Source organism: Rattus norvegicus, chromosome 2 (assembly GCF_021556685.1).
Source record: "Rattus norvegicus strain SHRSP/BbbUtx chromosome 2, alternate assembly SHRSP_T2T, whole genome shotgun sequence".
Classification (NCBI taxonomy): Eukaryota; Metazoa; Chordata; class Mammalia; order Rodentia; family Muridae; genus Rattus; species Rattus norvegicus.
This window is the reverse complement of record NC_141535.1, coordinates 136,332,975-136,354,595: the sequence shown is the minus strand read 5'-3', so window position 1 is coordinate 136,354,595 and position 21,621 is coordinate 136,332,975. Positions and strand designations below refer to the sequence as shown.

Below are 21,621 nucleotides of genomic sequence, written 5' to 3'. Positions count from 1 at the left end.
ATCATAGACAACCAAAGAAAAAAAAATCAATAAATAGGATCCCATCAAATCCCAAATCCGTGCTACAAGGGAAGCTGTCTATAGAGGGGAGAGAAATCCTGCAGAGCAGAAGAAAACATCCACAGGCCATTCATTTGGTGAAAGATTGATTTCCAGAACCTTCATGGACCTCAGATCAACAACACAACAACAGGAACAACAGAACCAAATAATCTGATTAGAAAATGAAAAAATGACCCAAATAGACATTTCTCAAAAAAATAAATGAGCTCCACGGGAAAAAATTTTAACTTCAACAATCATCAGAGCAAAGCAAAAAAGAAAAAACAAACAAACAAACAAACAAATCCAAAAAACGAAAACCCTCAGGGAGGCTGCTCATGCAAGTTAGAACGGTTATGAACAAAAAGGCGAAAATAATCAATACGGGCATAGGGTCCAGAGAAAGGCGCACTTCCATATCCTGGGAGTGTACAGGACTTAGCTGTTATAGGAAAGAGAATGGTAGTTTCTGAAAACGCTAGAGGCAGAGTGTCCAGGTGGTTTAGCATGCTTCCTACAGGATCTACCCCTAGGCACTGACGTCAGTACATCAAAGGAGTATCTAAACTCCCAATTGCAGTCCTGTTCGCAGTAGCCAAGAAATGGAATGATCCTGACGTCCATCACTGGGTGAATGGATAAAGAATTTGGGGGGATAATACACCATGGCCTATTTTTTTCAGCCACAAAGAGTGAAATTCTGTTATATGTGGCAACAGGGATGGAATTAGAGGATTGTGATGGTTTGTAGATGCTCAGCCCAGGGAGTGGCACTATTAGGAGGTATGACCTTGTTGGAGTAGGTGTGTCACTGTGGATGTGGGGTTAAGACCCTCAACCTAGCTGTTTGGAAGTCAGTCTTCCACTGGCAGCCTTCAGATGAAGATGTAAACCTCTCAGCTCCTCCTGCACCATTCCTGCCTGGATGTTGCCCTGCTCCCACCTTGATGCTAATGGACTAATCCTCTGAACTTGTAAGCCAGCCCCAATTAAATGTTGTCCTTATAAGAGTTGCCCTGGTCACGGTGTCTGTTCACAGTAGTAAAACCCTAAGACAAGGATATTAGGTTAAGTGATGTAGTCATGCCTAGAAAGATACTATATGCTCTCATAGATGGAGCTGAAAAGAAATAGGGGATAGAATAGTAGTTATGAGATCCTGGGGAGAGTCAAGAGAAGAAAGGGATGGCGGAAGGGTGGTTAGTGGGTACAGCTGTCTGTGAGGAGCTTCTTACATACTGGAGCGGTAGGATGCTGTTGGTGATAGCCATTAACTGAGTATTTCAAAAGAGCCAGCAGAGAGGATTTTGCATATATAACACAAAGAGATGCTAAACAGACAATTACTCAAGTATGATCATTACACATCATTTTCATGTATTGGAAGTGACAGTGCACTGCAGAAATAGGTGCAATTACTACATGTCAATTAAAAAATACTGTTTAAAAAGACTGCAATAGGGGCCAGAGAAAGGACTCAGAGGTTGAGGGCGTGCATTGCTTTTGCAGAGGACCCGGAGTTCCCAGCACTCCTGTGACGTGGCTTGCAATCACCTGGAACTCCAGCTCCAGGGGATTTGATGCTGCCTTCTGCAGGTACCTGTGCTCACACGCACTAAACTGCCCTCCCATACACATACAGTTAAAAATAAAATCTCATAAAGGATGCAGTCTATTCTTACTAACTACAGTTTATTCTGTACTGCAACAAACCTACTAGATGTTTTCTGCTGACGTAACCGGAAACTGTACTCTTGACCATCCCTTCAACCCCTCTCTCCCTGCTGCCTCTCAGCCTTCTGTCTGAGTTAGGGTCACAGACTATTTTTCTTCCTGGATCGCACATAATACCCTCGGCGTTTGTCCACTCTATCTCAACCAACAGATTTTTTTTTCCATTTTAAGGCTGAATAATGTTTCATTGTGTGAATATTCCATGTTTCCCCTTTTCATTTCATCCGTCGACAACGACTTCATTTAATCTTATAAACTGGCTATTGTGAGCGGTGCTGCATGAATGTGAGGGTGCAACTGTCTCTTTGACACACTGACCTTATTCCCGTCTGGCTGGATAACCAATAGTGGGCCTATTGTATCACACTGTGCCTTCATTTTAACTTCGGCATGAGCTGGGCCGACCATTGCATCATATTCTGTAGCCCAATGTCTGTCAAATTCCAATGGTTTACATGGCAAGGTGGCAGATCGTGCTAAAATGTGGATGGATCCATGGATCTGTGCAAGGACCTGAGATAGAGTGCTTCTATCAAGCCCCCCAAGCCCCATCTGGTGAGTAGAGTCTGAGGACACTGGGGACACATACCCTGTGGACTTGCTTCCCTTGGGAGAGGACTACAGCAGGTTCCCCCATTTGCTAGGCTGCATTGGGGATGCTTCCTTATCAATTTACTGCCAAGGCCTGCTGTTTACAAATGCTGTATATTTTGTTGTTGTTGATCTTTAAAGATGAAGTCTACCTGCACTCTTTAAAGTTCATATTTGGACTTCCTGTAGCATAAACTTTTTTCCTGGTAGTGCTAACATCACTGGTGGTGAAACCCCCAAGTACAGACCTGTTGGAAGGAAGAAATTCATCTTGTTGGAGGGAGCTGGGCTACTTACGAGGCAGATAACGTTCTGCAGCCTGCTGAATTGATGGAGAGAGGCACTGGGACTCAGACTCACCTATTTTTCATTCTTTGAATGAAGTCTATCTTCTGAATTACATGAGCCGCGTGAATCAGGGAAAGAGAGCAATGGTTCTGGAAACAAAAACAGAGTTCTTATCTTTTAATACAGAAGAGAGTGCCTCAGGATATTATTATTTGTGATTTATGGGGTGCATAGCAATATGACCAGTGTTTCACCAGAGCCGACAGAGGACTCTGACCCTCTGCCTTTGATGAACTCTTGTAGCTTTCCAGGGACAATTTTCCACTGCAGGATAGCTACTGCATCACAGAATTCCGACTTAAAAAAATATTGAATGAGCTACTAGGAAACTTAGCTTCTGTTCTGTCCTGATCACAGATTTAGTCCATGACCATCCAAAATTCCTAAGCCTTCTTTCCACTAGCAGGCTAGGATAGTCATGCTGGCTCTCAAGACTTCTTTATCCATGAAATGTCTTTGAGTGTGTCTATTAGTTAATTTTGACTGGGGCTACGGACATGACTTAACTGTACACATTTAATCCCAGCACTTGGGAAGCAGAGACAGGTAGATCTTTGAGTCCGAGACCAGCCTAGGCTACAGAGTGTAACCCAGGACAGCTAGGACTACCTAGAGAAGCCCTATCTCAAAAAACCTAAAAAACAAGTGTTTGCCACACCAGGAGGTATGGGTCCTCTGCACCCACATAAAGACAGCGGCGTGCAGCAGTGAGATGCGCACCCACGATCCCAGTGTGGAGCAGGAGGAGACAGAAGCCTTTGTGGGACTTGCTGGCCAGCCAGTCTAGTTGAACTGGTGAATCCAGGTCCTTGTCTTAATAACATGGTGGAGAAGGATGGACGAGGAAAACCCGATGCTAACCTCTAGCTTCCACATGTATATAGACACACACGGACTCTCAAGCACACACATACATGCACCCACTTACACATGAAGACATATATGCATACACATTCATACATACATGCACCTCCCCATGAATACATAGACATACATTATACACAAAATATTATTGTGAACTCAACTTTCATTCTGAACGTACATCAGGATTTATTAACAAGGTTCAACTATGCAAATAAATGAGATCAACTAAACAAACAAAATGGAGGATAGATTGCTGCCTTTAGAGACAGTAGCAGAAGAGGAGGTGAGCTCCTTTTTTCCTTCCTTCCTGTCTTCCTGATTTTCCAAAACTTTATCTTGATTCAATTTCAGACTTACAGACAAATTGCAAGAACAGACCAAACAATTCTAAATTTAATCCTGAATTTAACCACGTTTGCTTCCTCTTTTTCTTTGTGTATGCATCTACGTTTAAGTGTTATTTTCTGACCTGCTTAAAAACATACACACCCCTTTATGCATAAATACTCTCATTCCTAGGAATAAGTAACTTGAGTTTTCTTGAGTAACTATGACACAGTTATCAAATCAGTAAATTAAATTAATGGTACTATTGGATCTATAGACACATCAAAATTTGTCAATTATTTTAGTAATGCCCTGCAAGCACAATAAAACATAATTTTCTTTGGCTCAGGGTCCAGACAGGGCTCAGGCACTGTATATAGATGTCCTGTTTCTTTTTGCTTCCTTATCCCCAGTCATTAAGCCAGTCACTCTCTGTTTCACAGAGAGGGTAAATTCTTGACCTTTAGAGATTTCATGGAAGCTGAACAGACAAATGTTATTTTAACAAGCAACTGTAAAAGTCAGTGCGGGAGTCCCAAGGTTGAGTTCTGAGAATACCAAAGTTATAAAAATATGGCAATTATTATGGAAGTTATAAAAAATACCATTATTATAAAAAGACACAGAAATGAATCAAGCAAAAGTCTTCTCTCTAGTCCTTGATTTCATCTGAATAAAGAGTTAAAGATTTTGGTCCATTGTTTCAACTATTTTTCTATGATCATAAAATATATGAATTTAAAGCATGCCCTTTATAAAGCAAAACTGGGGCCATACTGTAAATATTATTCTGTAATTTTCTTTTTCAAAATACACTAGCATGCGGCACAGTCATTTCAGAGTGGACTTTCGCCATCCGTCTTGCAGAACCCTGGTCTGAGCCAAGCTCTTTTACCTTGCACTTGGTGCCAGCTCTGGTTTCTTGAGAACACTTGGAAACAGCCTTGTTCTTAGCTAGGTGTTCAAGCACCAAGGAGAATTTGGGATGCAAAGCCTTTCTGGGGTTTTGACTCTTTTTGCCTTCTTTTTAATGGTATATAGAGAACCTTCCCTTAATTTATATCTATTTGTGGAGAACCTGCTGGGTGTGGCTAACTTGGAAAACCTTGATCATACTTGGGTCATGTACTCTTGACACAAACCCATTTTCCAGGTTGAAAACAAAGTATAAAAAAATGCTCCAAATAACACTTTCACTCACTAACATCTGTTTCTTAACAGTACTGGACACACATCTACACACACACACACACACACACACACACACACACACACACACCCCTTTGAAAAGTTTCAATGATCACCATCCCCCCAAGTGTTGATTTCTGGCTATTTGGATAGTCTTTGATCTGTATCCCATATTAGAAGCACAGCTGTTCTCCAGATCTTGGAGGACTTTACTAGCTTCCTGGGACTGTTGGCTGTGCCTCTTTAGGAAGCTAAGGGTTGGTGTGGGCTGCCTTTTCTGTGGTCTCTGTCTGTTTTCTTCTGGCCCTCCCTGACCTTCAACTTGATTTGTTCTTTACTCACCCTGACCTTATGGTGCTCTTAAACCCAGAGGGCATGAGCTGGTGAAGAACCCAAGTTAGATGTGCATTTGATGGCCATATTAGTGGCTTTCCCATTTCACTTTTCCTCGACAGCCTTTGGCCTTGAAAGCTCTTTGGGGCAGGGCCTGTGTTCGTTAACTGCCTTCCTGCACTTGTTGGGCAAAATCAGAGCAGTGATTGAGTCCTCCCCACCCTTAAGGCCCTGCAGAGTAATAACATTTATCACACTCCTTGTTTAAGCCCTTTAGAGAACGACATTTCACAGTGTAATTTTTACGCCACTGATTTTTCCCCCATGAGTTTTAACTTTCCCTCATATGGGTTCACCTTTTTTTTGCCCCATTTTGTGTATCTATGAGAAGTTGCACAAGTCAGGCATAGCAAATGGAATCAGGTCACGCTCCCAAGTGCCCTTCACCTCAAGATTCCTGATTGTTTTTTCCTTATGAGTCGTGAGCAGGCCCAAATTACCTCACCTCCAGCTGCCCTTTCCACTTTACGAAGCAAGGCACCAAGAGCAACGCTGCTCTGAAAAATCCCCGGATGACCTGCAGTTTGCTCCTTTTTATTATCCCTTAAACAATGTCTCAGTAATTGAAATCTCGAGTAGCAGAGTTTTGTGATCTTGTCACTTAGCATTTAGTTATGTTTGGTTTATTTATATTGTGTCTTTAAACCCCAGAGAGGTCAGAGTCTGCCTCTGGGACCTGAGGGACCTAAACCAAGAATATCGTCATTCACTCAACAGCAAGAAGTTAAACAGGGGTCTAAATGACCACATGGATTTGAGAGTCAGAAGGAAGAAAAGATGGAGGGGGACTCCGGGAACCTCAGGCCATTTCAGAAGGAGCCACAGGGGAGGTGAGCCACGGGCATTGAGATTTATACTGCACGATACATTTTATTTATTTATGGGGACGTGGTATCTGTTCCCCAACCCCCTGTATGGTAATTTATCAGTGAGTTCATCCTGATTTAGTAGTGCATGGAGGACACCTGCTGCTAATTCCCCTTTATTTCATATATTTCTTCTACCTTAGCTCATAAAGCGTCGACCCTGCCACTTGCTTTATCATCCATCTGTATTTCCTTGCGAGCCCCACTCTCGCTGATCTATAGCGCAAGCCCTCCTTCCCCACCCCTTTGTCCTCTCCTCATAGATTGCATTCCTCAGTATTGACATTTCACTCGCTTGATTTATCCCAACAGCTTCCCTGATGCCAACCAGCTCATAATTCCCTTCTGGTAGCATCACTTCAAGGCCTTGCTGGTTATTTCCCTTGGCTCCTCCTGTTTGTGGATGGACGCCTAAGAGATTTACTGGTGGTGATTTGTCCTCTCTTTTAGTTTTCTGTTTGCTTAGATCCTAAGCACAGGTGCTAAGTTGCAAGGGCCCCAAGGGTATCTGGAATTCCGTGAGTGGGAAGCTTTGTTCTTGGTGGGGAGTGCCCAGAGGGCTCCATCTGAAGCATCCTGGCAGAAGGACCATCCTGGATTTGCTTCAAGACGACTCTCGACCTTCTGCATTCTGCTAAACCTTGTTAATCTGGTGCTCCTTAACAGGATTCCATGGAGCTTCTAGAAGGCAAGATCTAGACAATTTCAAAGGGAATTATCTTTGAAAAAGGGGAACACACCTGTAAGAAATGTATACTCAATTTTGGTTCTTTCTCATTTTAGAAACTATATTTGTGTGGTCTGACCATACTATAGTGATGCATACAGACAGATGTGGTGAGGAGGGGCACAGGAGAAAGAAAAGATTTTCTTTTCCTGAATTCTTTCGTTAATGACATTACAATATTGAACGCTGTATGGTACAAGTCCTCCAGCTGCACTGATTTGCATCGGAATGGTCTTATGGGTTTTTCACTCAGATATTCTGGAACATGCATATGATAGATTAGTGATGGTCTGTAGGTAAACCACATGTGATTTAGGATCCTGCCCATCACTTGAAATTACATCACCAAAGAGAGCCCTTCATTCTCTTGCTGTGCTCGGTAAGATGTGTGGGGCTGGGGACACTCAGGGCTGTTAGCTGGGGGCCATGATATTGATCCTGGCTTATTTCCTGATAGCAGATAAAAGGTCTCTCAACTGTGAGTGGTATGATTTGAATTTGAAGTGTCCCTCAAAAGGCTTATTGTTGAAAACTTGATCCTCATCTAGTGATTTTCCTCTTGAGTGGAGATTGGATCACAGAGGCTGCTATTACCTCAGTGGACTAATTCACTGATGAATGAGCTGTTAGGAGGTGGGTCCTAGCTGGAGAGGTGTGTCACATCCTTAAAGTAGTTTATCTCATCCCTGGTTCCTTCTGTCTGTTTCTGTTTCCCCAGCCACTGTGAGGTGAGCGGCCATGTTCTACTACCCTCCCTTTGTCATGATGCTCTGCCTTACCGCTGGCCCACAGTGACCATGGATTAAAGTCTCAAATTATGCTTGGTTTTAATGTCTATTTGCCACAATTTTGAATCACGTGAATAGCAGGCTCAATGGAAGGACCGTCTTGATTGCTTAGTTGACATGGGAAGACCTATCCTGATTGGGGGAGGCACCTTCTGCTAGCAGCCCACATAAAAAAGAGCCCAGTGGTAGGAAAGACACTTGCATTTGCTTGGTTGACTTTCCCTCCCGTTCCTCTGGTGGATTTACTCTGTTGGTCCTGCTGCTGATTCCTTCACCGATATCAAGAACCAGGGTCTCCGGGCTTCCATTGTTGACTAAGGATCGGCAGCTCTCCAGGACATTTCAGGGCTTTTCTGCTCCGGCTTGAGACTGCTGAGCACCCAGCCTTGTAAGACTAAGCAACCAATAGGAAGTCAGTCTTTCCAGGGTGAGGCGGCCACTGTGGAGCTACTCTGATCACTCAACTAGTAGGTTTTCAGCCTCAGCTGTGAGGCAGTTTTTGAGGTTTTAATGCTTGTTGACTTACTGCACTCTTTCCTTCATCCTGTTCGTTCTAGAAGACCCTGACTAACTTAACCCTGAAAAAGTGAGCTTAAACATCCCTCCCTCTAAGTTGGGTTGGCCAGGTCTTAATCACAGTGACAAGAGCTGACAGGCACACCGAGTGAGGGACACTGGTCAACAAGTCATTTGCTGGCTCCATGGTTCTGAGGAAATACTGATGGTAGAGACCCACAGTACCTTTTCCCCACTAGCATTCCCTCATCTGTGGAATAAAAGAGACCAGTGGACCTCCACATCTCAAAAGCAAATTTAAATGGGCTTCTGATGTGGAATTTGGGTATCTGTAAGGAAGAAGTTTTTGGTCAAATTGCTCCTACTCTCGTATAATCCCATTCCCAATAGTGCTTCCCAAGTGCTTTTTCCTTTCAGGGTAGACCACAACAGGTAATTTCAGCCTGTGTTTTCTGGTAGCAATATATGGATCTCTGCCCTATACTAACATTCTACTGATTGCTGTGTTCCCGGGAGCCCATGAAATGAGGGCAGGCTCATTGGTAGGATGACCAAGTACAGAAAAACAAAGCAGTGACTACGGATGTCTAGGGAAAAGGAAACCAGACAGGTACATTAGACAAGGAATCATTTCCTTAACATAAGAGGCAACAGAGAATCAAACGATTTACCCCAAACTCTAATTTTGATAATGAACAAAGATTATAAAAAAGAGAGATGGCATCTCTTTTCGAGCAGTATTGCCAATATTAAATTGATCAACACTTGAAGTCAGTAATATGTGCATCCAAGGGACATGTATGCTTTACTCATCCAGCACCAGGGTTGAATGTACTGTGCACATGCCCACGAGGGCTATGCAGAGACCAGAGAGTTAAAAGAGGACAGCATCTGCTACAGCACTCTAGCATTTACAATCAGGTTTACAAATTCAACCAACACTCAACAACCGAATTTCTAGCGTTCTGTGAAGAATTTAATTATCCTATGGTAAGAGGATAAACTGTCTGTAGGGATATGCTTCAGGTGTTGCCTAAAATGCACCAACTAATGCCTTTTAGCGAGAATGGATGACAGGATTTGAAATGGAGCAGACCCCCAAGTGCTGGGCTGTGGCTTTCCTTCAAATGGCGTCTTGAAGATTTCCTTTTTAAAGTCAGTGAGAAGTACCGACTTACCATTTATTACGGGGCATAATTTATCTGCATCGATTAAAATGATCAAGTGTGCAATGACAGCTCTTTCTCTTCCAGGTAAATGCCTCCTTTGTGCTTTGCAGACAAGAGTTTCTGACATGTCTCGGGAAACACTGGAGAAGTCACTCTTCAGGCTGTGCTTTCATCCAGGAGGCGGTGTGGGATGGATTAATGGCAACTCACGATAAATTATTTATCAGATAATAAGTGTGATAATTGTCCTTATTTATCATTGCTATAACTTTCCTTGTTCTCTTGTCTTGTGCTCCATCAAGCCCTCCCCCCAGATTCTCTGGCTAAAATAGACAGCCAGAAGGTCATTCCAGCAGCTTTTGCTCATAATGACACCCTGATTATCTCTTAATTGAGAAATGTAAACTAGAGGCTCTGGAAGTAATTCGAGTGACCCTTGTATTTCTAACACAGTGAAGAGAGTCCCTCTGAACCTTATTCATTCTGCCACCAAGCACAACGTGCAGTCTTTTTTGATGTGCTTCTAAATTAATTGGAAATAATTCTTTTTCTTTTTCATGGAGGAGAGGAAATTCAAACCCCAAACCCAAACCAACCCGCATGCTGAAATTTGCTGCAAGAGAAGTAGAGCTGTAACGTACCTTTCACTCTCTACTGTCCTTCTGACAGCAAATCCATTGAAACTTAATTGTAATTATCCACCAGGTCCGGGCCTTGAGAGGAATACTGATTACTGCTACGTGCTTTTCCAGGGGCAAGACTGGGCATTGAGACTGTTGCAAAGTTTCAAGTAAATTTATTTCTATTGGCAGCTGTAATGGATCGTTGGTCATGGGCTATTTCTGGGTTCGGTGCAATGGAAGAAAATAATTCCAACTTCCTTGTACAGAGTTCTTGTCAGAGATTGTCACCGTAAATGAAAATATTACAAACATAGGTTGGTACATGTTTATACCCCCCCCATGCTTTTGGGTCTGATGTATGGTCCCAAAAGACTTAGCTTGTTTTTCTTAGGGCCTGCATATCCGTCCAGAAGTCTATATTCAGGTGTATAGGCACATGCTTTCCAAAGGTCCTTACTGGGGATCATTCTTTAGTTTGCATATTCTTCCCCCTTCAAGCCTATGTATTAAGGCTTGGTCCTTAGGGTGATGCTATGAGGGGATGGTGGAACATTTTTACTCAGTCACATCCTACCACCATGACCTAATTTTTGCCTTGGTATAGGCTTAAATTAACAAGGCCAATCAACCCTGGACTGGAGCCTCCAAAATGGTGAGCCTTTTTTTTTCCACTATAAGTTAATCATCTCAGGTATTTTGTTAGAGTGATGGGATTGTTTTCTAGGAAAAAAGAACCCCATGTAACACTGTCTTTTCTCTCCCTCCTTTTCTACCCATGCCCCCAAATTCGCAGCTCAGACATAATGCTCTCCTAACTGCTCAGTTTTGAACATCAGTCTATCCTCTCCTTACTTCATAGTCTCTTTGGATCATGGTGCCCTCATAAGACAAATCCCTTTAACATGGCTTGAAATCGTTTTTTGTGAGTCAGAAATTTTGGAGCGTTTGTGGTGGCCCTGGCACAGGGTCTGGGGCTGCAGATGTTGGCGGAGCTGCGGTTATCTGAAGACTTCACGTGATGCTTCCAAGAAGACTCATTGGAGTATCTGTAGGTACTGCCTTCATTACTGCACGCATCCCTCCACATGGCTTAGTGGTCTCACAACACGGCAGCTGGCTCTCCCCAGAGTGAGCCGTCCAACACAGCAAGGTAGAAGCTTCAATGCTGCTCGTGACCTTGGTCGCCACACTCTGTCAGGCCCACAGGTTAGCGCTATTTATTGTGGGAAGAAAGAAACCCCAGGGCAGGAAAACAAGGTGACAGGAATCAAGGGGGGCCATCCAGGAAGCTGGCTACCACACGTGTAGCTTCATTTATGTTACATTACTGCTCTTTCTGTGCTTAAGAGGTGAGGGTGTTAGAAGAGGAAAGTTGGGACTTGGTAGGGACAGCCAGGTCCAGTGTTGTGTTACAAGGCTTACACTGGGGAGACAGCTCTCCTGAACCACCATGGTTGAGGCAGTTTGAAAGTTCAGTTCATCCTTTTGGCAAATTAAGTTTGTGATGTCCACTGCGAGTATCTTAGAAAAGTCCTGTGAGAGCTTTCTTGAACTGTTCTGTGGTTAAACTTAGAGGATGACAACTTTTATGGCCCACTTGATGCCTCTCACAATCCTTGCATTAGAGATCCTTCTGTTTGTTATTATTATCCATCGTTAGATAATTTACACATTTACACAACACACTGGCTACTCTCACTCCCAGCCCCCATGCTCTTCTATCTCCCTACCATTCCTTTATCCCCTTCTCCCCACAAATCTCCCTCATGTTCTTGTCTATTGATTTTGTTTTGTCACTGTGGTGGTTTGAATGAGAATGGCCTCCATAGGCTCATATGTTTGGATGTTGGAACTCTTTTAGAAGGATGAAGAGGTGTGGCCTTGTTGGAGGAGGTGTGCCAATGGCTTTGAGGTTTCAAAAGTTGACTCCAGGCCCAACATCTCACTCTTTGCTTCCAATTTGTGTGAGCGCTCCGTTCCTGCTCCAGCACCATACCTGCTCGCTGCCATGCTCTCTACCACGATGGTCATGGACTCATCCTCTGACACTGTAAGCTATCCCTCAGTTAGATGCTTTCTTTAATAAGTAGCATTGGTTTGGCATCTCTACACAGTAATAGAAAAGTAACTAAGGTGGTGACCCTTTGGGTTTATTTAGGACTGTATGACTGGGAACTATTTGACGGAGCCTGGTGTGATCAACAATGAGTACACAACTAAAGACAGTGGTTCTTCCTCTCCTGGAATCTTTCAGTATCTGATAGTTCAGTAATAAAGCAAAGGACCTTGTGAGCTCTGACCATGCCTGGTTGGTGATGGGCCTGACCTTGTGTGGGCCCAGAGCAGGTGAGCACAGTTGAGAGTTCATGATTGCAATGACTATCCCTTCAAAAGACGACATTGTTATAGCCCTTCACCCTACCTTCCGGCTTTTACAAACCTCCCACTCCCCCCTTCACAGTGTTCCCTGAGCCTTAGAGGGTAGAGTAGAAATGTTCTGTTTTTGGGTGAACTTGCAGCTGTTACTTATACTCAGCATCTCAGCGTAATTGGTCACTGTTCATTGTAAACACCCTCTGAGGGAGGCTGGGGGCAGCTTTGTCTATTGTACAAACAGTTCTTTGGAAGCCAGTTTGACTGGATGTTGACTTTGTTAAATATCAATCATAAGTTCCCTACTTGAGACCTTTTTAACAATACTTTTAAAACTCATTTGTTCACAAATATGATTTTTTTTGTCAAACTAATAATAACACCCCCACCCCCAAGCAAGTGCATTTTGAGGTATGCATTTTGAAGCACCGGTTTAAACTGTCAAAGGCTCTCATTCTGTATTTCTGAAAGGGTTTAACCTGCTACGAAGCTGAAGTAATCCTGTTTTATCTAGTTTGGATCATGGATGTTTTGACCCTGTAGGGCCATCTTATAACTCATAACCACAACACTGAACCTAGTACTACGCTTGTTTGCTGGAGACCCTCCATCATCCACCATCTCCTCAGTGCTCTCAGAGCACCCACTTTTAGGTTTCTCTACCCTTATCTGAAATCTTTATTGAAACTGGCCTCAAAGATTTTCAGACCATTAACCTCCTTCCCTGAGAAGGAGGAGATTTTCTCCACCTGCATATAAACCCAGAGAAGCATTGCTCTGCTGAGAGTAACCATCCCTTAGCTGTTTTATGGCTGAAGTGTTTGTCTTGGAATGTTAGCCCCTGGGGCATAGCCATTTTTTCTTATGAACCTGGTGTAGCACTCAGTACACTGTCAGCGCTCAACCCGAAATAAATCATCATCATAATAGTTATAAACATAAATCAAGGGAGCACAATTCCACTTACTTATGGCCTTACAGGAGAAGCACCGTGGAGGAAGCACAGTTACTTATCATGAGATTACGCTATACCGTTTCCAAGCAAATGTCACGCTGTCCACTATCCTGTAACCAGGTAACGAAGGATTTGGTGTGACCCCCACAATTCCATGGTGCCAGAGGCAAGAGGTGTGAGGCTAGGAGCTCATGTTTCCTAAGTTTGTATAATTAAAACCTGAATTTCTAGGGCTTATTAAGATAATATTTAACATATAATTATCTTGACATTTTAAAAAGGAAACGCGTTTAAGACAAATTATGTGGTAATGTTTAATCACAAAAATCTCCTGGCTCTGCTCATTTCTTCAAAGGTCCGCTCTCTCTGATTTCCAAGGTGAGCCTACAGCTTAATAGAGAGTTTTAAACTAATATTTCATCTATTAGTGGGTTAGTTAGTGGCTTGGCCTCCGAGGATAGGAAATGCTTTTATGCCCACAGTACTCTTACCTCTCTGAAGTCAGACATCCTTAGGTTGGGCTTGCCTCTCCCCTGTGACTGAATAACAAGCCAGCGTAGTCACTGTTATTGTTATTGTTCTTTAACTTCAATAATTTGGAAAACTCACTCGTATCCACAAACATGTCTACACAAAAGTAACTTCAAATATACACACTACTCAGTATTCATAAAAACCTCTGAAGCATCCCCCTAACTCTGGTGCTGGGTAACAAGGCCTCTACCACTGAACTATGTTTGCGTCCAGTCCATGTGAACGTTTGGGAAGACATGGTTTTAGTCATTTTTTTTGGGGGGGACTAAACACATACTCTGTTTAAAATATTTAAGTTTTTTTATTTTAAAAATGGACTTGCAAAACCACATGTATGCATTCGTCTTGCAGAATGTGACACTTTGAAACGTGTATGCCTTGTGGAGTGGGTGTGTCTGTTGTGTCTTGTGGACACCAACTCTGTGGTGAGGACTCATAACACCTGCTCTCGTCATTCTTCACGAGTATGATGTTGTCGTTAGCTAGAGTCATCATCTATGCATTAAAAACAATTGGAGCTCTGAACTTTAAAATTAAAAAAAAATTGTATTTCAGGAAGAGTGCAAATCCCCATCTACTCCTTCTGAATTCCTTTTCAGGTTTGAGACACAGTCTCACTAAGTATCACTGACTGGTCTTGAACTGGTGATTCTGCCTCAGCCTCCTAAGTACGGGATTATAGACCTGTGTCATAGCATCTCATTTTCTAACTAAAATTTTCTCTCCCTGCCGCAGTTTTCAATGATATTCATACTCTAAACTTGGTTTATATTTATTCCAAATGATTGATTTCTACATATATATGTATATATGTAGCACAAAGAAATCAATTATTAGAAATAAATATGCACATGTATATATTCATTTATCTAATGTATGGTATTGTTTAGCAACGTGAAAAACATTATATTGTGCTTAGTCATATTTAAATATAAATTAATTTGAACCCAAATCCTACAATATATAATATGTATTCATTCCTTTTATTTACTTTATATAATATCTCCCTTCTGGAATAGCCAATGTTGTATTTAACAATCCCCATTTTATATAACATTGCAGCAAACCCTTCATGTATGCTGCAGTTTTTCTAAATGAGTAGGTGTTTAGAGGTATAGAAAGTCTGGTCAGATCTGAACAGTGTTTGCTTGAACAGGTGGTGAGAAGCGGAAGTTGTATTTTCCCAGCCCTCACTGATGGCTCTCTCTCCAAAACCTTGATGCATGGCATTTTCAAATGTCAATTTTCTCTCTGGTGAAAAATATAACTAGGGATTTAATTTGTGTTTCTTTGATTATTTCTGTGGGTGATCTTATTTTATTATTTTTGTTGTTTTTGGCTATTTGTATTTACTCTTCAATGAATCGCATCACTGCTTTTTGAGACAAAGTCTTACTATGTAATTCTATCCTGGAACTCTAGTACTTTCCTCAGTGCTAGAATGGAGTGAGCCACCATGCCTAGCCCTTGAGCATTTTCTTGTTGGAGTGTCCTTTTTCACTTTAGTTTAAAAGAATTTAAAAATATTTTTTGATGTAAATATTTTATTCTTTTGCAGTTTGTTCTCCCTGCCTTCTCCCTTTTTTCTTGACAGAGTTTTACTGTGTAGCCTGGTTGGGCTCACTAGGTAGACCAGACTGGGCTGAACTTGAACTCAGAGCTCTTTCTGCCTTTCGGATTGATCACTAGAATTAAGGTCATGTGCTGCCCCTTCAGCTTCCCAGTTTGCTTTTCAAGCATCAGATTTGTCGTCTGTCTTTTGCTGATGAGCAGTTTACGAGTTTTCAGCAAATCAAATTATGTTTTCCTCCCCTCATTTGCTTTTCTAATTTTAGAAAGCTGGAATCCTCTCTTTTTTCTGTCCTCTGGTTGTCTGAGCTGGTGCTGATGCCCGATATTAGTTTGATCAGATTTGTATAGAGCTGAACCCCGACAGTCACTGAGTGGCCCTGATAGAGGTGGGTAATCAGTGGAGAATCACAGAAGAACCCCTCTATATGTGCATTCCATTCTAACAAAGGAGGTGCAGTGACTCGATGCATGAATGTATTATAGTTAGCAGCTAAGTAAGTTCCCTTCCTTTGTTATTCAACTCCATCTAGTTAGACACATGACAATCTTGATTGAATGGCTTTCTCATCTGTCACTAATACTTTTAAGAGCAGTTGTTAGGTGAAATATAAGACAACTTGTTCACCAAGATATGTCTAGTGCCAGAGAAGCAAGGGCCTCAGAATGGGATCAACAATATGTTTGTCCATCTGTCTGCGACTTTCTCTCTTCACCTATGCCTGGCCACACCTCCCTTTTTGCACTGCAATTGCCTACTTCCAAGACAAATTTTGGGTGATTCTGACTTTAGTAGGATATTCAGAGCAAGCTATCATACTGGGGAGCAATTGGAAGTCTTAAGAACAACTCCTTGTGATGGAGGTGGAGAAGGAATTCTAGGGAGACTGGGAGAGCCCCGAGGTGAACCGATACTCAGGGACACCTTAGATTTGTCACACAGGGCAACTGAAAGCTACCCGTCAGTGTGATGACAAATGCTTGTTTTGACATCATTTTGTATAATCCAAAGATCATATTTTAAATAATATTTTAAGATTTTATTGGATATAGGGTAGAATTGAAAATGTCTCTTTTGAGGAGACATACAGAATATTTTTAATAGGACTTTTGACATGCATTTTGTGTTTTTTTCCCTTCAAAATTTTTGTCTATTTCCTTGAAAATGAAATTGCCATGGGTAAGAGTCTGTTATTGATAAGGCAATAGTGCTGTAATACTGTGTCACGGAGATAAGCCAAACCTCCTTCCTTGGTCTTACAGCAAACCTGATTGCTATTTATTATTGTTAATTATTATTATTATGTGTTGTAATTACAGACTTATCAGGATATAAATTACATGCTATACACTTCACCTATTTAAAAATATTCAGAGGGAGAGCTAAACCTACAGAGAGGCAGACACGCCTGGGAAACCAGAAGAGACTGCACTCTGCGCACATCCAGATGCCAGAGGAGAACACCAAACGCCATCTGGAACCCTGGTGCACGGAGGCTCCCGGAAAGAGCGGCGCAGATCTTCTCGGTTGCTGCTGCCGCGGAGAGGACTTAGGCAGCACCCCACGAGCACACTTGAGCCTCGGAACCTCAGGTAGGACCAACTTTTCCCCTGCAAGTGACCTGCTTGGTGAACTCAAGGCACAGGCCCACAGGAACAGCTGAAGACCTGTAGAGAGGAAAAACTACATGCCCGAAAGCAGAACACTCTGTCCCCATAACTGGCTGAAAGAAAACAGGAAAACAGGTCTACAGCACTCCTGACACACAGGCTTATAGGACAGTCTAGCCACTGTCAGAAATAGCAGAACAAAGTAACACTAGAGATAATCTGATGGCGAGAGGCAAGCGCAGGAACCCAAGCAACAGAAACCAAGACTACATGGCATCATCGGAGCCCAATTCTCCCACCAAAATAAACATGGAATATCCAAACACACCAGAAAAGCAAGATCTAGTTTCAAAATCATATTTGATCATGATGCTGGAGGACTTCAAGAAAGACGTGAAGAACTCCCTTAGAGAACAAGTAGAAGCCTACAGAGAGGAATCGCAAAAATGCCTGAAAGAATTCCAGGAAAACATAAATAAACACGTAGAAACCCATAGAGAGGAGACACAAAAATCCCTGAAAGAATTCCAGGAAAACACAATCAAACAGTTGAAGGAATTAAAAATGGAAATAGAAGCAATCAAGAAAGAACACATGGAAACAACCCTGGATATAGAAAATCAAAAGAAGAGACAAGGAGCTGTAGATAAAGCTTCACCAACAGAATACAAGAGATGGAAGAGAGAATATCGGGAGCAGAAGATTCCCTAGAAATCATTGACTCAACTGTCAAAGATAATGTAAAGCAGAAAAAGCTACTGGTCCAAAACATACAGGAAATCCAGGACTCAATGAGAAGATCAAACCTAAGGATAATAGGTATAGAAGAGAGTGAAGACTCCCAGCTCAAAGGACCAGTAAATATCTTCAACAAAATCATAGAAGAAAACTTCCCTAACCTAAAAAAAGAGATACCCATAGGCATACAAGAAGCCTACAGAACTCCAAATAGATTGGACCAGAAAAGAAACACCTCCCGTCACATAATAGTCAAAACACCAAACGCACAAAATAAAGAAAGAATATTAAAAGCAGTAAGGGAAAAAGGTCAAGTAACATATAAAGGCAGACCTATCAGAATCACACCAGACTTTTCGCCAGAAACTATGAAGGCCAGAAGATCCTGGACAGATGTCATACAGACACTAAGAGAACACAAGTGCCAGCCCAGGTTACTGTATCCTGCAAAACTCTCAATTAACATAGATGGAGAAACCAAGATATTCCATGACAAAACCAAATTAACACAATATCTTTTTACAAATCCAGCACTACAAAGGATAATAAAGGGTAAAGCCCAACATAAGGAGGCAAGCTATACCCTAGAAGAAGCAAGAAACTAATCGTCTTGGCAACAAAACAAAGAGAAGAAAAGCACACAAACATAACCTCACATCCAAATATGAATATAACAGGAAGCAATACTCACTATTCCTTAATATCTCTCAACATCAATGGCCTCAACTCCCCAATAAAAAGACATAGATTAACAAACTGGATACGCAACGAGGACCCTGCATTCTGCTGCCTACAGGAAACACACCTCAGAGACAAAGACAGACACTACCTCAAAGTGAAAGGCTGGAAAACAACTTTCCAAGCAAATGGTCAGAAGAAGCAAGCTGGAGTAGCCATTCTAATATCAAATAAAATCAATTTTCAATTAAAAGTCATCAAAAAAGATAAGGAAGGACACTTCATATTCATCAAAGGAAAAATCCACCAAGATGAACTCTCAATCCTAAATATCTATGCCCCAAATACAAGGGCACCTACATACGTAAAAGAAACCTTACTAAAGCTCAAAACACACATTGCACCTCACACAATAATAGTGGGAGATTTCAACACCCCACTCTCATCAATGGACAGATCATGGAAACAGAAATTACACAGAGACGTAGACAGACTAAGAGAAGTCATGAGCCAAATGGACTTAACAGATATTTATAGAACATTCTATCCTAAAGCAAAAGGATATACCTTCTTCTCAGCTCCTCATGGTACTTTCTCCAAAATTGACCATATAGTTGGTCAAAAAAAGGGCCTCAACAGGTACAGAAAGATAGAAATAATCCCATGCGTGCTAACGGACCACCACGGCCTAAAGCTGGTCTTCAATAGCAATAAGGGAAGAATGCCCACATATACGTGGAAATTGAACAATGCTCTACTCAATGATAACCTGGTCAAGGAAGAAATAAAGAAAGAAATTAAAGACTTTTTAGAATTTAATGAAAATGAAGGTACAACATACCCAAACTTATGGGACACAATGAAAGCTGTGCTAAGAGGAAAACTCATAGCGCTCAGTGCCTGCAGAAAGAAACAGGAAAGAACATATGTCAGCAGCTTGACACCACACCTAAAATCTCTAGAACAAAAAGAAGCAAATACACCCAGGAGGAGTAGAAGGCAGGAAATAATCAAACTCAGAGCTGAAATCAACCAAGTAGAAACAAAAAGGACCATAGAAAAAATCAACAGAACCAAAAGTTGGTTCTTTGAGAAAATCAACAAGATAGATAAACCCTTAGCCAGACTAACGAGAGGACCCAGAGAGTGTGTCCAAATTAACAAAATCAGAAATGAAAAGGGAGAGATAACTACAGATTCAGAGGAAATTCAAAAAATCATCAGATCTTACTATAAAAGCCTATATTCAACAAAACTTGAAAATCTACAGGAAATGGACAATTTCCTAGACAAATATCAGGTACCGAAGTTAAATCAGGAACAGATAAACCAGTTAAACAACCCCATAACTCCTAAGGAAATAGAAGCAGTCATTAAAGGTCTCCCAACCAAAAAGAGCCCAGGTCCAGATGGGTTTAGTGCAGAATTCTATCAAACCTTCATAGAAGACCTCATACCAATATTATCCAAACTATTCCACAAAATTGAAACAGATGGATCACTCCCGAATTACTTCTATGAAGCCACAATTACTCTTATACCTAAACCACACAAAGACCCAACAAAGAAAGAGAACTTCAGACCAATTTCCCTTATGAATATCGACGCAAAAATACTCAATAAAATTCTGGCAAACCGAATCCAAGAGCACATCAAAACAATCATCCACCATGATCAAGTAGGCTTCATCCCAGGCATGCAGGGATGGTTTAATATACGGAAAACCATCAACGTGATCCATTATATAGACAAACTGAAAGAACAAAACCACATGATCATTTCATTAGATGCTGAGAAAGCATTTGACAAAATTCAACACCCCTTCATGATAAAAGTCCTGGAAAGAATAGGAATTCAAGGCCCATACCTAAACATAGTAAAAGCAATATACAGCAAACCAGTTGCTAACATTAAACTAAATGGAGAGAAACTTGAAGCAATCCCACTAAAATCAGGGACTAGACAAGGCTGCCCACTCTCTCCCTACTTATTCAATATAGTTCTTGAAGTTCTAGCCAGAGCAATCAGACAACAAAAGGAGGTCAAGGGGATACAGATCGGAAAAGAAGAAGTCAAAATATCACTATTTGCAGATGATATGATAGTTTATTTAAGTGATCCCAAAAGTTCCACCAGAGAACTACTAAAGCTGATAAACAACTTCAGCAAAGTATCTGGGTATAAAATTAACTCAAATAAATCAGTAGCCTTCCTCTACACAAAAGAGAAACAAGCCAAGAAAGAAATTAGGGAAACGACACCCTTCATAATAGACCCAAATTATATAAAGTACCTCGGTGTGACTTTAACCAAGCAAGTAAAAGATCTGTACAATAAGAACTTCAAGACACTGAAGAAAGAAATTGAAGAAGTCCTCAGAAGATGGAAAGATCTCCCATGCTCATGGATTGGCAGGATTAATATAGTAAAAATGGCCATTTTACCAAAAGCAATCTACAGATTCAATGCAATCCCCATCAAAATACCAATCCAATTCTTCAAAGAGTTAGACAGAACAATTTGCAAATTCATCTGGAATAACAAAAAACCCAGGATAGCTAAAACTATCCTCAACAATAAAAGGACTTCAGGGGGAATCACTATCCCTGAACTCAAGCAGCATTACAGAGCAATAGTGATAAAAACTGCATGGTGTTGGTACAGAGACAGACAGATAGACCAATGGAATAGAATTGAAGACCCAGAAATGAACCCACACACCTATGGGCACTTGATTTTTGACAAAGGAGCCAAAACCATTCAATGGAAAAAAGATAGCATTTTCAGCAAATGGTGCTGGTTCAACTGGAGGTCAACATGTAGAAGAATGCAGATTGATCCATGCTTATCACCCTGTACAAAGCTTAAGTCCAAGTGGATCAAGGACCTCCACATCAAACCTGATACACTCAAACTAATAGAAGAAAAACTAGGGAAGCATCTGGAACACATGGGCACTGGAAAAAATTTCCTGAACAAAACACCAA

At 41.5% G+C, this 21,621-nt stretch overlaps 1 long non-coding RNA gene across 1 annotated transcript; it reads left to right on the top strand.

The window, feature by feature from the left end:
• Window positions 1-2,332: 2,332 nt before the first annotated feature.
• LOC147996242 (uncharacterized) lies at window positions 2,333-9,782 on the top strand. The gene is made up of 2 exons (XR_015674497.1): window positions 2,333-6,317; window positions 9,638-9,782. It is a non-coding gene; the product is annotated as an uncharacterized LOC147996242 (long non-coding RNA).
• Window positions 9,783-21,621: the final 11,839 nt, after the last annotated feature.